This window comes from Buceros rhinoceros, unplaced genomic scaffold (genome assembly GCF_000710305.1).
Source record: "Buceros rhinoceros silvestris isolate BGI_N320 unplaced genomic scaffold, ASM71030v1 scaffold8505, whole genome shotgun sequence".
Lineage (NCBI taxonomy): Eukaryota > Metazoa > Chordata > Aves > Bucerotiformes > Bucerotidae > Buceros > Buceros rhinoceros.
In genome coordinates this window covers 1-540 of record NW_010412235.1, presented here as the reverse complement: position 1 = coordinate 540, position 540 = coordinate 1, and positions in this window count along the sequence as shown.

Here is a 540-nt window from a genome sequence, read left to right as displayed (position 1 = left end):
CAGGGAAAAGATGCGCCAAAAGAAAACCAGCGGGAATGCACGTTTCAATTCTTGTTTACTCTTAACAGAACACCACACTGTGAAGGGGGGAACTTTTCCAGAATCTGAGATCAAGCAAAGCTTCTGTGTACATCTCCTCAGAGGATGCTACTATAAGAAGATCATGTTGCTGAAGAGGTTTCTCAGCTATTTTCAAATCTCTACAAGACTGTTCTCAGAACTCATCAAATGTAGTAATCATGCAAACAGTAATGAGTTAAGGTACTTATCATTTCCATTGAGAACACCACCTGGTTTTGAGTCTAAATTTACATCATTTTCTCTCTCCTTCTGTCCAAGAAATGCTCCCCGTCTTTCCTTCAAGCTTCCATGGAACCTCTCCTACATCAGTTTGATACTAACAATTTTCATATACTCATTAACAAGATGCTTTAATACGCTTTCTCCCTGCTAGCAGTGTCAACTTACAAAAATAGTCTTCGCCCAAAACTGTACTAGAGACCATTTTAAAGACTTTATAAACGTATTATATCATATATA